Genomic DNA, 16,161 nt, shown 5'->3' on the forward strand with positions numbered 1-16,161 from the left:
TTTTACACACGTTAATTACAAATACAGCGGCAGACGAAGATAAAAAACGTGAGAAACAAACCATTAACACTTGCTGCTGCTAACAGAGCATCACGTTTAACACTCATGATAGATTATTTCGCGACCTGTGAGCACATACAAGCAATAAATAACACTAGCTTTGTAACTAAGAGACTGGCAGTATGAAAATTGAGAACGTGAAGCACATTTTCAAGAAGAATGATGGTATCCTATCGCGGAGACAAGTAGTTATTTGTTTATATGATTCTATTCCCACCCACTCCCTTTTCCCTTGCAACTCTGTCACCCGGCACTACACCCAAAAATACGCAACAGAGAAAGTCTGAGAGGAATTGTTTGGTCTCTGTGATGTAAATTATTTCGGCCAAATTCGTCCTAATTTGCATATAAATACAGCGGCGGCGACGCGGGACGCGCATTCGTCTACCGCCAACGTGTCGAGATTCCTTACGGGGCGCAGCGTTCCGCCGAATAAAAAGGCCGTCCCTCGTGAAAATAATATTCACCGTGTGGTGCGCTGCTCGCTGTAAATGGGGAGAGGACATTTTCTGCCAAGTTTATCGCGGCGCCCCGCCTTTTGTGATGTACGCCGTGGAAAGTCAGCACACGTTCCTCCTCTGTTTTCTCACCACCCACGCAGCCGGGCTACTTCACGCGACTTGTTTGCGGGCTGCGGCAGCTGACCCCAGCCTCCCGCCACTCCCTCTTCTTTAATTAAGTAATTAAGTAATTAAACGGGAAAACCTCAGCTTAGATCGCTTCCCAACTTCGCTCAGCTTATTCGGAACTTTTTTTCCTCTCGAAGAGAATTACTCCATTCAGCCTCGAAACAGCCAATGTTATTTGTTTCCCTTCTTCCAGCAACGCCAGTGATCCTAATGTGATTCATTTATTACGAATCAGGATATCGTACTTGTTTGTATCTAAATGTGCGCAAGTAATTTTACGAGTTTTAAAGTCACATTTCACATAAAATAAAAACTTTTAAATCAATTTTATATCCATTTTCAACCACACAACAGCATCAGTGATGACGTTCGGTGTATTCAGCATGTTGTGCAAATTTTTATATCCATTTTCAACCACACAACAGCATCAGTGATGACGTTCGGTGTATTCAGCATGTTGTGCAAGTTCTTCAAGTAACGGTAACATCTCTATCGTCTGTGCTTGCATCCCATGCAAAAAGGGGTATTCGTCTATAAACATGCTTCTTTCACAACACGTATCCATTGTTTCAAACGACCGTTTTACCTGAAAATTTCACCGCAGCAGAGAGACGATATGTCGCTTTTATGTCGGTAAAGCAATGAAGAATTCAGAGGTCGTTTCTATCATGAAGAGGGATCGTCACATATTTGCTGATGGTTACAGGCAAATATAAATAGAACGACTATTTTGTAATTATGGAATACGTTTTATGCTCTTTATTAGAATCTATCTGAAGAGCGAAAATATCCTGTGTAAGAATCCATATGGTTCCCACAAAGATCGACTAGACAGAGGTGCCCATGTTCATGCTGTGTTCCCTGACTTCATGAGGGCCTTAACGGTCGTTCGTAATTCTGAAACCGCTGAACTGCCAAGCAGTCCAGAGAAAACAGAAGATAGCTGCATGGCTGATAGGCAAGAAAGGTTGTTTCGAAATGCTTTCTATTAACAACATTTACAAAAGTCTTAAGTTAGTGGACAGAAAGAAATGTAAAGAAAACCGTGTACTGACACAAACACTGTGTCTTTAATTAGTAAATTTCTCCTATATTGTAACAAAGCACTATTAAAGGAACTGATAACAGCATTAGCTTATGATACTAATTTTCTTTCAGGAGTGGGGTCCGACCGATAGCCGTGTCATCAATTAGCCGATGACAACATGTGGATGCGGTATGGATGGGGGGTCAGCTCAACACAATGCCGACCGTTGTCAGATTAGCAGACCTAGTGCATCTACTGTTCTTTTTGTGTTTTTCCGTTGTTTCATTCTGTGTTTCATCTTTTTCCTTTGGCAGTTCTGTGCGGATGTCATCTCTAAAGTTCCAATTTTGAAACTTTGTTGAGATTTTTATTGCAGAGGGTGGCCTGTCTCCTGACCGAACAAGCTGAAACACCACGCAGGCTGGGTCCTTAGTTGGCATCACGAAGCTGAGTACACCTCCAACGAAGGTAAAACCCTTGGCCCTTGGCAGTACCAGAAGCTGAATCCATGTCCTCTGCATGACAAACAGTCACACTGGCCATTTTATTTCTTATTTTCTTGCCTGCATCCACTCCTTTTAGCTCGTCCTTGCACCCGCTACTCTTGTCTTCACTGGCCTAGTCTCTTCGCCACACAAAATGTGCTTCTTTGTTGAGAAAATTAATTCGTTTCTTTTATTAGTAGATATAAGGTAATAAAATAAATATTTGGTGAAATAAATACTTAGTTCATCATCAAACGTAAATTTCTCCTGTGTTGAATACACCATTCAGCTGCGGAGGCGATCATGCACTGAAGTGACAAAAGTAATGGGAACGCGGTACGCACACATGCAGATGGCGGTAGTATCATATACACTAAGTGAAAAAGGACATTGCATTGGCGGAGCTGTCATTTGTACTCAGGTAATTCACGTGAAAAGGTTTCCGTCGTGATAATGGCCACACGACGGAGATAAATAGACTGTGAACACGGAGTAGTTGTTGGAGCTCGACGTAGGAGACAGTCCATTTCGTAAATCGTTACGAAGTTCCATATTCCGAATTCACAGTGTTAAGAGTGTGTCGAGAATACCAAATTTCAGGCATTCCCTCTCACCACGGACAATGCAGTGACTGACAGCTTTCATTTAACGACCGAGAGCAGCGGCGTGAAATATCCGCTGAAATCAACGTTGGGTCTACGACGAACATATCCATTAGGATATAGCAGCGAAATCTTGTGTTATTGGGCTATGGCAGCAGACGACGGAAGTGAGTGGTCTTGCCGACTCCACGAAATCGTCTGCAGCACCTCTCTTGGTCTCGTGGCCATATTGGTTGGGCGCTAGACGACTGGAGAACCGTGGCCAACCAGATGAGCCCCGATTCCAGTTGGTAAAAGCTGATGGTAGGGTTCGACTGTGGCGTAGACCCCAAGAAACCACGTACCAAAGTTGTTAAGGAAATTTGTAATCTGGTGGTGGCTCCGTAATGGTGTGGGAAGCGCTTACATGTAATGGACTGGGTCCTCCGGTATGTTCGGCTACCGTTTTCAGCCATTCACGTACTTTATGTTCCCAAACAACGACGAAATTTTTATGGATAAGTATGTACCATGTCACCGGGCCACAATTTTTCGCGATTGGTTTAAAGAACATTCTGGACAATTAGAGCGCATGACTTGGCCACCCGTATCGCCCGGCATGAATCACATCGAACATTTATGTGACATAACTGAGAGGTCAGTTGATTCGCATTCACCGGCAACACTTTCGCAGTTATGGACGGCTGTAGAGGCAGTATGGCTCAGTAATTCTGCAGAGGACTTCCAACGACTTGTTGAGTTCATGTCACGTCGAGCAGCTGCACTACTCCTGGCAGAAGGAGGCCACACGTGATTTTGGGAGATAGTCCACATTTTTGTCGCCTCAGTATATGTAATCCTTGCTTACAAAAAATTAGTTGCAGTCTAACAACATACATGTATAGTGCATAATTGGCAGTGATTTTTTCACTCTAAAACAAGCATTAAAAAGCGTCGATGTTCTTTAATTACTGTCTAAGAGCAAGTAATAGCTTCATTGGCGCTTAATTTAAACAAGTTAATACAGGATAATTTTAGCGGTTTTGCATAAACTCACCACGATCTTAAGAATATTATGGTATCAGCAGTTTGATCAACAAGAATAAACTATCAGTCTAGCTGTCAAAAGTACTTCACTGAAAAAATTCCACACAAATAGAGATTGCATGACTTATAACAGTCTAGAAACAAATTGACAGTCCACAGTTTACTCACTGATGCAATATTGGCTTCTGTTCCTAAAAGACATTTACCTTAGAATAGTGTTATAGCCGAAACAAGCTGACAATGAGAAAGAAGAACTAGTAATTAAACTATTTGCAGCTTGCTTGGAATAATTCACTATAAAAGTCATATTATGCAGTATTCTATGCTGTGGCCCGGCCGAAAAGAAAAAGTATTTTTATAACTGAAAGGATTGATATTAAAAAACTCCTCATAACATTTCCCATTTAAATGTGAAGCTTCTTCTAAGCTTCGCTATTTCAATGGATCATCCAATAACATGATAATCCACTCATTTATTACTAATGTATTCATCGGCCAAATATCGGAAAGTTTTCATGGGGCAGCAGACGGGAGAACCGTAGAAGGGTCGTAATTTTCTCCGCGCCAACTGCCGCATAAAAATGGAAATGTGATTTGATGCGCCCCGCATCGAATATGACGGAAGCAAAGCAAATGAAAATCATATCTTCAAGTGTTTACGTATTTGTAGCGAGCTTAGTGGTAGCAAAACTCAGTATGCAGTTCAAGATGAAAATACGTAGAATAGTGTGCGTCCATTTAAGGAGGTACAAACCCACACGAAGGAACTGCCTCTCCCGAAAGCTTCTTTCCGAGCCTAATAAAGATTGAACTCATGTTATTTTACAAGATGTTAAGTGTGCTCCCTAAGTCCTCTCCCGCGCCGACTCATGAGCAGTACATTCGTGGCTAGGACACAACACGTTCCCAAACGCTATTGTACACAGCAGGAACCGGTGATGGCTGCCACCCAGGCAGATGATGCGTGCCGCGGACTTTAGCTGTCCACAGAAAGAAGTTCTTAGAAATACTTGGTACAGGAACACACCGGTGAACGTTTACCAAAGGTTGCCCACTGCCCCTATCTGAGCAAAGATACTTTGGCTTCGTTCGATATAGTAGTATATCCCACATACCCTCTATCCCTGTTATAGCACAGCCACAGCACCAACTAGCGTCTCCCAACATCCCTATTTTTTTTTATTTCTCCTATTTATTTATTTATTTTTGTTTATTTATTTGTATGATTTTATTTTAATTTAATTACGAGACGAAGTGATAGTAACATGACATTGGGAATCTTCCTGGTGCTGAGATGAATCCCCCCAAACCCAGAAATGGCTGACTGTCATTCTTTATTGTTCGTTACATTTCGTGAATAAATGTTCCAGTGCATTTTCATTATCTAACAGTACAATGGTGACTAATTATTACTGGTTGCGGAGTTTACGGTTTTGTATTGCTTTTGACTGCATATGCCGTTATGAAGATCTTTAATAATTTACCCAATTATATTAAACGTGTGACGGGTAACAAATTTTAATTTTATAGCAAGCGACAAAAAATTTCGTCTCGCCAACTTCTGTAATTGCTCATCTTAATTTTTAATAACGTGGAGGATGGAAAAAACTACATTCTCACACTTTTCGCAGATAATGCATTTGTCTATCAGGAGATTCTATAAAAATGGAGAAATATCCAACTATATTTCAACAGAATGTCGGTCTGGTGAAAAGAGTGGAAACTAGCTCTTAATACAGATAAGCGCAGTTTTTCGCATTTCGCGAAATAAGAATGCAATGTTTCGCTTGACTTGACAGTAACTGTGTGATGTAACGTGAAGTGAAGCGACCACATATATAAATCAAATGACAGACTACAATTCATTGTCAGAATAAAGAAATACTGCAGTTTATTTACTAAGAGAGATTTCAAACGAAGCAATTGTAGCTGCTCACACTTGAATGCAGACAAGGTGTGTGGTGCTTACAAGTCTTCGAAATAGCAGAGGACATAGAGAAGGAACAAATATGGGCTGTGCGAATGGACACACGATCGTTTGACTGGCGGGAGAGTATAAGAGAATTGCTGAAAAAACGTAACTGGTAGACACTTGAAGTAAGGCGTGTAGGAATAGCGAGAAAATGCTTAGAAAACTAGGTGAACCGTGTTTCATGACAGAAACTAATAATATACACTGAACCGCCAAAGAAACTGGTGTAGGAATGCGAATTCAAATACAGAGATATCTAAACAGACAGAATACGGCGCTGCGGTCTGCAACGCCTATATAAGACAACAAGTGTCTGGCACAGTTGTTAGATGGTTACTGCTGTTACAACGGCAGGTTATCAAGATTTAAGTGAGTTTGAAAGTGGTGCTACAGTCGGTGCACGAGCGATGGGACACAGCATCTTCGAGGGAGCGATCTACATCTACATCTACATGATTACTCTGCAATTCGCATTTAAGTGCTTGGCAGAGGGTTCATCGAACCACAATCATACTATCTCTCTACCATTCCACTCCCGAATAGCGCGCGGGAAAAACGAACACCTAAGCCTTTCTGTTCGAGCTCTGATTTCTCTTATTTTATTTTGATGATCATTCCCTACCTATGTAGGTTGGGCTCAACAAAATATTTTCGCATTCGGAAGAGAAAGTTGGTGACTGAAATTTCGTAAAGTGGGAATTTTCCCTTACGACTATTTCACGAGTGTAACGTGAATATCCCCCCCACCCTTCCCACCACTCCAATGAACCAAGAATCTTGCCGTTGGTGGGTAGGCTTGCGTGCCTCAGCGATGCAGATAGCCGTACCATAGGTGCAACGACAACAGAGGGATATCTGATGAACGGCCAAACAAACATCTGGTTCCTGAAGAGGGGCAGCAGCCTTTTCAGTAGCTGCAGAGACATCAGTCTGGATGATTGACTGATGTAGCCTTGTAAATTTAACCAAAACGGGCTTGCTTTGCTGGTACTGCGAACGGCTGAAAGAAAGGGGAAACTTTTCCCGAGGGCATGCTGCTGTACTGTATGGTTAAATGATGATGGCGTCCTCTTGGGTAAAATATTCCGGAAGTAAAATAGTCCCCCATTCGGATCTCCGGGCGGGAACTATCCAGGAGGGCGTCGTTATCAGGAGAAAGAAAACTGGCGTTCTACGGACCGGAGCGTGGAATGTCAGATCCCTTAATCTGGCAGGTAGGCCAGAAAACTTTAAAAGGAAAATGGATAGGTTAAATTTAGATATAGTGGGAATTAGTGAAGTTCGGTGGCAGGTTCAAAATGGTTCAAATGGCTCTGAGCACTATGGGACTTCTGAGATCATCAGTCCCCTAGAACTAAAAACTACTTAAACCTAACTAATCTAAGGACATCACACACATCCATGCCCGAGGCAGGATTCGAACCTGCGACCGTAGCGGTCGCGCGGTTCCAGACTGTAGCGGCTAGAACCGCTCGGTCACTCTGGCCGGCTTCGGTGGCAGCAGGAACAAGTCTCCTGGTCAGGAGAATACAGGGTTATAAGTACAAAATCAAATACGTGTAATGCAGGAGAATGTTTAATACAGAATAAAAAAATTGGAGCTCGGGTAAGCTACTATGAACGGCATATTGAACGCATTATTGTAACCAAGGTAGACACGAAGCCCACGCCCACTACAGCAGTACACGTTTATATGCCAACTAGCTCTGCAGATGACGAAGAGATTGAAGAAATGTGTGATGAGATGAAAGAAATTATTGAGATAGTAAAGGGAGACGAAAATTTAATAGTCATGTGGGATTGGAATTCGAGTGTAGGAAAAGGAAAAGAAGGAAAAGTAGTAGGGGAATATGGAATGGGGGTAAGGAATGGAAGAGAAAGCAGCCTGGTAGAATTTTCTACAGAGCACAACTTAATCATAGCTAACACTTAGTTTAAGAATCACGAAAAAAGGTTGTATACGTGGAAGAGACCTGGAGACACTGACAGGTTTCAAATAGATGATGTAATGGCAAGACAGCGATTTTGGAACCAGGTTTTAAACTGTAAGACATTTCCAGGGGCAGATGTGAACTCTGATCGCGATATATTGGTTATGAACAGTAGATTAAAACTGAAAAATCTTGAGAGTTAACAATACTCTCTTAGGATTTAAAGGTTGGCTACAGCGCGCATACACAAACTCTGGAATCTAAGATATTGTTGTCGCGCTTCGCAGCGCACGGATTAACTAGTGGCAGTTCTGAAGCCAGTGTAGGAGCCCGCCTGCTGTGGTGTGCACGTGTGCCGAGCTGCCGTACTGCCGTGTCCGCCAACAGCGACACAGGATTTGGTATTTAGCTGATATTTTTTATGATTTGCAGCGCGCTTATTAATTTAAAGAAAAGGGTTTGTGTACGTGCGTAGCAGCAGACGGTAATTTTGATAATGATAGGAGTTGAATTCTCAAGGGGAAACCATTGTTAGATTAAGTATTGATTTTTGTCATTGATTTCTTTTGTAATTGTCAGGGAATCGTTTCACTATGTATTCAATTGAGAAGTATTTCAGTCTGTCTCAAGAGTTTGATTAATTTGTAATATTGCTTTAATGCCACTGGAGGCAGATTTACAAACGAAGCGATTGTTCAAAGAGCTTCTAGCGTTTTGTTAATTGAATGAGAAAGAATCGCTTTCAGAATATAGTTTTTTGTTTGGGTTATCATTTATCGAGTATAGATTTGACCAAAGCCTTTCTCTTGAATTATATGTAGTTGCAGTAAGCAGCAGCAGCCGCAGCAACAGCAGGAGCCGCCATACAGAACATGCATTGCACTCAACATGAATAATAGTTTTTTTATGTTTTTGTTAAATAATGGATGCAGCAGATCAAGCAGTAGCAGCAGAAAGACCAAGTAAGTTATTTGTTGCGCACAGGACCAATAAAAAAAGAATAAAGTTTTGGCGATCTCTGTATTAGTAAAGTTAACAAGAGTACTAGCACGAGATTTTCAGTAGAAAACACGAGATAAGAACATATAGAGCTAGCGACTTTCAACCTGCAAAAAGGTGGCCATTTAAGGAGATGGGATCTGGATAAACTGAAAGAACCAGAGATTGTAGAGAGTTTCAGAGAGAGCATTATGTAACTATTGACAAGGTCGGGGGAAAGAAATACAGTTGAAGAAGAATGATTAGCTTTGAGAGATGAAATAGTGAAGGCAGCAGAGGATCATGTAGGAAAAAAGACGAGGGCTAGTAGAAATCCTTGGGTAACAGAAAATAATTTGAATTTAATTGGTGAAAGAAGAAAACATAGAAAAATGCAGTATATCAAGCAGGTGAAAAGGAATAAAACGTCTAAACACTGAGATCTACAGGAAATGCAAAGTGGCTAAGACAGGACTGCCAGAGGACAAATGTAAGGTTGCAGAGGCATATGGCACTAGGGGTAAGATAGATACTGCCTGCAGAAAGATTAAAGAGACCTTTGGAGAAAAGAGAACCACTTGAACGAATGTCAAGAGCTCAGATGGAAAACCACTTCTAAGCAAAGAAGAGAAAGCAGAAAGGTGGAACTGCTGCTGCTCACATCTGTTACTTTCCCCTCTTTGGGGAAGTGTGAGGGGGAGTTTGTAGCCTTTCGGCTTTTACTCCCCTGTGAACGTGTGTGTGTGATTTTTCTGTAGACTCTGGACTGAAGACCACCACCACAACAACAACAACAACAACAACAATACCGTGCTTAACAGGAAATCGTTAAAACATCAAATCTCCGACATCGCTGCGACCGGAAAAAGATCCTGCAAGAACAGGACCAACGACGACTGAAGAGACTCGTTCAATGTAACAAAAGTGCAACCATTCCGCAAATTGCTGCAGATTTCAGTACTAAGCCATCAATTAGTGTCATCGTGCGAACCATTCAACGAAACATCATCGATATGGGCTTTCGGAGCTGAAGGCCCACTCATGTACCGCTAATGACTACACCATACAAAGCTTTAGCCTCGCATGGACCCATCAGCACCGATATTTTACTGTCGATGAATGGAAACATGTTGCCTCGTGGGATGAGTCTCGTTTCAAATTCTTCAGAGTCGATGGACGTGTACGCGTATGGAGGCAACCTCATGAATCCATGGACACTGCAACTCGCCAGGGGAGTGTTGAAGCAGATGGAGGTTCTGCAATGGTGTGGAGCGTGTGCAGTTGGAGTGATATTGGACACGTGATACGTGTAGATACAGATTGGCGCCAGGAACACTCTTCTGAGTTTAAACACTTCTGCTGGCCACCAAACTCACCAGACATGGACATTACTGAGCATATCTGGGATGCCTTGTAACGTGCTATTCAGAAGACATCTCCAACCTCTCGTACTCTTACGGATTTATGGATATCCCTGCATCATTCATTGTGTCAATTCCCTCTAGCACTACTTTAGACATTAGATGAGTACATGTCACGGCGTGTTGCGGCACTTCCGGGGCCCTACACCATATTAGGCTATTCACACTCTCGGCACTCAGGAAGGAAATTATTCTGTGGTTAACAAAGTGGTGGAGCTATTACGATTTAGATAATGATGCAATGGATCGTGTGTGTGTACAGGCTGTAGTCGAGGGTACCATTAGGTTGGTAATGAACGCGCTAGTTGTGTAGTCGTGGTGGAAGAAACTTCTTCCCTGGAAGCTCTTAACAGTACCCTTACGAACGGAGGAAGTCGTGGTCGGAGCTGTGAATCGATCGATTGAAGCATAGACTAAATGAAAATGTCGCTTTCCTCGCACTCATCCGTGCATTCAACACGAGACACAAGCCACGAATTCCAGGGCTGCTGACTCGGACGTTAAGACTCTCTCGGAGGAATAACATTGGCACACTTCGTAAAATGCAAATCAAAGCGGGGGCGTAGAGCCAGGCGCGCCATGTTTCCCACCGGAGAGCTCCGCAAACAGTTTTTCGCCCGCTGAAACACAATTCATGTCGTAAAGGGTTAATATGGCCGTGCGCGCCGTAACTGAATGCTAATTTTCGGTGCAGTAGCAGTTTAAGAGCTGAGATACGCGCTGGGGGCTTAAATGTCTCGCGCTACCGGCGACCGTCATTCTGGCTGCTACAAGCCGAATAAATAATTAAAGCGCAGCCCAGCTGGCGGAACAAACGAGGCCCGTTCCCAGAGCACAGCGCAACACAGCATTTCCCTGTTGTTCGGGATTATCGGCTTTAAAACTGATATACACGCACCTGACTTTTCTCATCGCTGCAGCGTCTTTTTAATAAAAGTGTCGAGGCTGTTAGAGTGACTATCGTTGTCACGCTGTTCTGTACTAGTTTTTGGATGTATTATTTTGTCCATTTCACTTATATCATCAAGAATGGGTTTTATTTTTATAATTATCAGCGTAGCGTTTAGTTAATCAGCCTGCAAAACCGACAACCTTCGATAAGTCACGGGAAAACTATGAGAATCACATCAGTCCTCTGATATTATGGAATCAAATAGTCGGAGAGGCCCTTAGTTTTGTGATTTCTCAAAATCACTTCGGACGAAAGCCGAGGTGGTGATTTTCACAGACCTGATGCGGTTGTTCACTGACTGAATAAGCGGTTGTTGAAACCGGAAAACCTTATTCATTTGTTTTTCACCTTCTCCCATTTTGGTGACGGGGCGTATAGTGGAACTGGGTCAGTAGCACACTGTTCTTTTCTAGCATACAATCCAGTTAGTATTCGGCAATAATTTCACTAGTCGACCGAGTAACGTTTTTCCTATAATATTTATTTTCGACTTTCGTTTACATCCAAACAGGTATTAAAGCTTATATGAGCGACCACCTCTCATAACGTCCTATCACAACAGCACATTGTCCATTTGTGCAATATCTGTTACCATACGCAGGCAGCTCAGAGAAGTACTCCACACCAGTTGCCAATCTGATGTGGTTATCCCGCCCTGGTACAATGTGGACCCAGGAAGACCAGGGAATAGCCCCAGGGAAGAACCCACAGCTGGCTCTGAACTCCCATATACGACCTGGAAAGCCCTGAATAGACTACGAACAGGCGTATCAAGATGCAGAGCAAACTTGGAAAAATGGGGCTACATCAGTGCAGACGAGCCCTGCGAGTGTGGAGAACAGCAAGACCCACAAAACCTACTGGTCTGCAGGAAACTAAACAACCCGTGTTCGACTCAAGACCTATTTGAAGCAAATGACAAGGCTATTCAAGCTGCAGTATATTGGGCTTCACGTGGGATATGAAAATCGCTCTGTTTCGCATCCTTAGCGCTTATCATTATATGTTACATACTTTTCTATACTATTGTAGTTAATTTACCTTATAACCATGTATTATTGTATTATATCTGCTTCTCTTGCATTGTAATATAATTATTTTTTTTTTTTGTAAAATGGTGATGTCTTGGATACGATAAATAAAATAAAATCCTGCCCGACTACTGAATGACGCTGCCTCCGCTAGCTGCGAGTCTGTGGGCTGCGCCTGGTCCTGTTGCAGCTGGGAGCTGAACTGAAGACTTCCCGCTGGGGCCATCCACTGGCTGACTTCAGCCGACTTCAGGGGACCTACCTATGGATCCACGGTTTGCAGCCCGTGCTTTGAGCCACTCGCACCTGGCCTGCCGCCTGCCATGCGTGTAAGCACCCTGCTATGGCAGGCTTGCGTCCGCGGGCCGCTAAAGCTGAATCCTATAACAGGGGGTCCTTGGTTTACAGCTGCGCCAAGCAATTAGAAGGTCGCATATTAGCGCCAGCCACCATGACTGATTTACTTCAGAGTTTTCCAATACACCGAGCCTGTCATCTCTCTTTCCTGACACTGCCCTACGCATCCGCAGAGAACCTGACTTGTTTTCCATACAACGGCGTGCTTGTCCAACCAGGCAACTCTACGTGCTAGCCGCCATCTGCTGCCACGTGCTGAACTCACCCTTGCACACCTAATTTTTTTTCTGGAGAAAATAAAGTGTTTCCTTATGCTTTGATGTTCTTAGGTGACTTGCTAATGATTTTAAAAGCAAGTTTAACACAAATATGTGTACCTGTTTTGAAACCATGCATTGTACAGTTGGCTTCTTTTTGTAGAGTAAAAGCATTAACTGTTATAATAAAAAAACCGAACATTCATTAATTACAATGCGAAGTACCAATAAAAACATTCAGCTATGTAGTGGAATGTAACTAACCAGCCGCTTCCATTTATTCTGGCAGTCACAAGCTGCTGAAGACTGCTAGATTCACTTCTTGATGCTTTTGTACTGATGTCCAACAGGTGGCACCCCTTGTACATGATGAAAAGATTGGACATTCACAAATGTGTATACGAGGTTTCCATTGAGGAAAAATATTTCCGTTGCACCTAAGACATTAACCCTATAATTCCACTATCGACGACCACCTGGTTCTATACATCTGCTGGCATGGCGAAAATCCTGTCGACGTCTTCGTGACCTGCAAACAAATCAATGAACACTCGATCCTTCCTGTTCCCGACGCAATAGTGAGAGCTTCTGGTAGCTGTGTGTAGAGAGAGCCGTTTTTGTAGTAAAATTGTCCCGTACTCCTTCAGGATATAGAACTGATCAAAACTAGAACAATGTCTTGTACACACCGTACACAGATATTCAGAAACAGGTACTTGTTGATATATGGGCAATTCTGTTCGATGATGGTCATACATCTATTAAGGAATCACTCCCATTTGCACACCGTTCAGCCATCCTTAGCCAGCCGGTTGTAGTCGAGCGGCTCTAGGCGCTTCAGTCCGGAACCACGCGGCTGCTACGTTGGCAGGTTCGAATCCTGCCTCGGGCATGGATGTGTGTGCTGTCCTTAGGTTAGTTAGGTTTACGTTGTTCCAAGTCTAGGGGACTGGAGACCTCAGATCTTTCGTCCCGTAGTGCTTAGAGCCATTTGAACCATTAGCCATACTTCTCAAAAAATCAGGTACTCGTGCGAATACATCTGGCTGTCATCTGATACGGTCATACGCCTGTGACACACACTCTGTAACGTGGGAAACTTATCACTGTGTGTTGAATTCACCAATGCCTTTAAATCACACCATACCCCGAAATACAGTGGATTAAGAACCGCTGAAGGACGAGGCCATGTACTGGACCTCAAACTACCAACCCGTCGGCCATTACACATTTGCGTTTAGAAAGTGTATAGAAAGTGGGTACTGCCGCCAATGACGCAGTTACCACACAGTTGTCTTTCTGAAAGGACCATGTTCACCAATAGCGCAGGCAATTTTCAGTTAAGAAACTTTTGGTAATCACCATCTGGTAATATGTCCGGTAACGTGTGACACCCTACGAGACTGTTACTCTCAGTCCTCGCTCTGACATTCAAACTAGAGCGAACCTTGTCCCGTACTTCCACAATCTCTCAAGGATTTTCATCTGCCCGCTCATAGTTATTGTGGTAATTCTTATCCAACCTCCCGCTCTCTGCAAATACGGCATCAGCCCTAAATAAATTGCAATGTGTGAAAAACAGATATTCGGCGTGCAGCCTTGGAATCCATTGCCAGAACTGTAATCTACCATTGGGATCGTGTGGCTTGAGAACCTTGACATGCTGTTCTTGGAATAGGTATCACAAATTCTCAAATAGAATAAACCGCGTAAGAGCATGTTTTTCTCTTATAGAAACTTCTGTTATTGGAATACTAGTTCCAGAATCATCGTCGATCGTTACAGCACTTACTCCTCCATGTCTGGCGTACGGACCGTGGGAGGCCTCCCTTGTTATTGTTGCAAATAACCCATTCTCCGTAACTCGCAGAAACAACCTGCAGAACAATTTTTATAGGGACACGGTTCGTCTCATGTGAAATAACGCGCCACAGTTTCCATGGTTACATTGTTAGCACTCCACAGTATCAATAATCTCCTTTTGATGCCGGATAAATATCAAAACTGGGCGCACAGAATTGCTGATACTGATGACAGTCGCAAGTGCTGTAACTTAGAACAGCATGGTAGTCATAGCTAAAATAAACTAAAGCTAAAATAAACTAAAGATGATCTTAAAACACGAAAACGTGTTTATTCTGCGAACCGTTGAAGTTATTTATTCACAATACTCCGCATTTTTGTACTACTGATGATCGAAAGTTAACAAATGTATACACCACAGAAGCCCAAGCCATAAAAAATAAAATAAAATAAAGTCTAACAGATGATTATGAACACCGGATCCACGAGAAATACAAATAAGTTATTATTTGGCCGAAAGCTATACACATGATTGAAACAATTTACGTTGACACATGCAGTGCTCGCAGATATCTCTCGAAAGGATATGAGACTTTTTTCTAAAATACTATATTATATGGAGAAGGACATTCCACTGTGTATTTGTATGACGTGTGGGATAACACGACTGGGAGAGATGTTGATATTGAAACAGTTTACTGCAAATGAGAAATATGTAGTAAGGTTAGTGTGATCTGCAGCATGATCGAAGAAGGGATTAGCTGTAGTGGAATGTATCCAGTGCAGTACCAAGCTCTGTCGTCTGAGTGGAGCTTGTCGGTTCGTTCAAGTTATATGGAGGTATGGCTGTTGACCCGTGCGGGGTTGCTAGTACCCCATCGGGCGCCTCCCCAGGTAGCGGATAGGGGGAAGCCACCCAGATATGGGTAGTGCCGGGAAAATCAAATTCCCGGGGCGGACCAAAACCAGCGATAAGGGCGGCGTCTGTACTCCTGAGGGGTGGCCAGCTAAGGGCGTCTGTACCCCGGGTTAGGGGCGGCCTCAAAATAATATCGCCAATTCGTCCTCAAGCAAGCGTGGCGATTATGCTTCAAACCTTTAAGACTTATTAGTATGATGAGTACCGCTAATGCAAGGCAACGGCCTTGCCGCAGTGGATACACCGGTTCCCGTGAGATCACCGAAGTTAAGCGCTGTCGGGCGTGGTCGGCACTTTGATGGGTGACCATCCAGGCTGCCATGCGCTGTTGCCATTTTTAGGGGTGCACTCAGCCTCGTGATGCCAATTGAGGAGCTACTCGACCGAATAGTAGCGGCTTCGGTCAAGAATACCATCTTACGACCGGGAGAGCGGTGTGCTGACGCCACGCCTCTCCTATCCGCATCCTCCACCGAGGATGACACGGCGGTCGGATGGTCCCGGTAGGCCACTCATGGCCTGAAGACGGAGTACCGCTGATGCAAAACTCCCAACTATCGGCTCCGCGGTAGGGGACTCTTTAGAGTCACACATACAAAAAGCCATTAAAGGGGAAAACACCAGATCTCTGTACATCTGCACATATAATTGCCGGTCACTTGTGGGTGAATACAGACTGAGCGAAACTGAAGAAGAATTGAAGAAAATAAA

General features: G+C 43.3%; 1 pseudogene; it reads left to right on the plus strand.

Annotated features, from left to right (window-relative positions):
* Positions 1-15,666: 15,666 nt before the first annotated feature.
* On the plus strand, positions 15,667-15,784 carry LOC126471843 (5S ribosomal RNA; annotated as a pseudogene).
* Positions 15,785-16,161: the final 377 nt, after the last annotated feature.

This window comes from Schistocerca serialis, chromosome 3, assembly GCF_023864345.2.
Source record: "Schistocerca serialis cubense isolate TAMUIC-IGC-003099 chromosome 3, iqSchSeri2.2, whole genome shotgun sequence".
In the NCBI taxonomy this organism is placed as follows: domain Eukaryota; kingdom Metazoa; phylum Arthropoda; class Insecta; order Orthoptera; family Acrididae; genus Schistocerca; species Schistocerca serialis.